At 40.6% G+C, this 613-nt stretch overlaps 1 non-coding gene across 1 annotated transcript; it reads right to left on the bottom strand.

Annotated features, from left to right (window-relative positions):
• Positions 1-307: 307 nt before the first annotated feature.
• On the bottom strand, positions 308-381 carry TRNAN-GUU. The gene has a single exon. It is a non-coding gene; the product is annotated as a tRNA-Asn (tRNA).
• Positions 382-613: the final 232 nt, after the last annotated feature.

Below are 613 nucleotides of genomic sequence, written 5' to 3'. Positions count from 1 at the left end.
AAAGTTCAAAGATTGGAATTGAGAAGTTCAATGGATCCGATTTCAGTTTATGGAAGATGGAGATTGAAGAATATCTTTACTAGAAAGATCTTCACGAACCCCTATTGGGAGTAAAGCATAAGTTCAAATATTGGAATTGATAAGTTCGATGGATCCGATTTCAGTTTATGACGAACCCCTGTTGGGGGTAAAGTCGGATACCATGACCATGAAGGTATTGGGCTCAAATGCGATTTCAACTAGTCGTAGCTACCTAAAAAGCTATCTTATCTTCATAAGAAACACTTGGTTACCAATTGCCATCGCTAGCTAAAAAGAGGGTTTGAACCTCCGACCTTGTGGTTAACAGCCATACGCTCTAACCAACTGAGCTATTCCAACCAAATATTAATAATTGTCTGAGCCCACCAATAGTAGATGTTTTATGCTTTGGCTCGTTATGTATCGCAGTCAGCCTCACAGTTTTAAAACGAATCTAGTATGGAGAGGTTTTCTAGTGTCCTCGCTGGCAGTCTACTAGGGAGAGATTTTTACACCCTTATAAGAAATGTTTTATCTTCTCTCGAACCGATCTGGGATCTCACAATCCACCCACTTGGGGGCCCAGTGTCTT

This window comes from Cucurbita moschata, unplaced genomic scaffold (assembly GCF_002738365.1).
Source record: "Cucurbita moschata cultivar Rifu unplaced genomic scaffold, Cmos_1.0 Cmo_Scf00047, whole genome shotgun sequence".
Lineage (NCBI taxonomy): Eukaryota > Viridiplantae > Streptophyta > Magnoliopsida > Cucurbitales > Cucurbitaceae > Cucurbita > Cucurbita moschata.
Note: the sequence above shows the minus strand (reverse complement) of the source record. Positions and strands in the feature narration are given on the sequence as shown.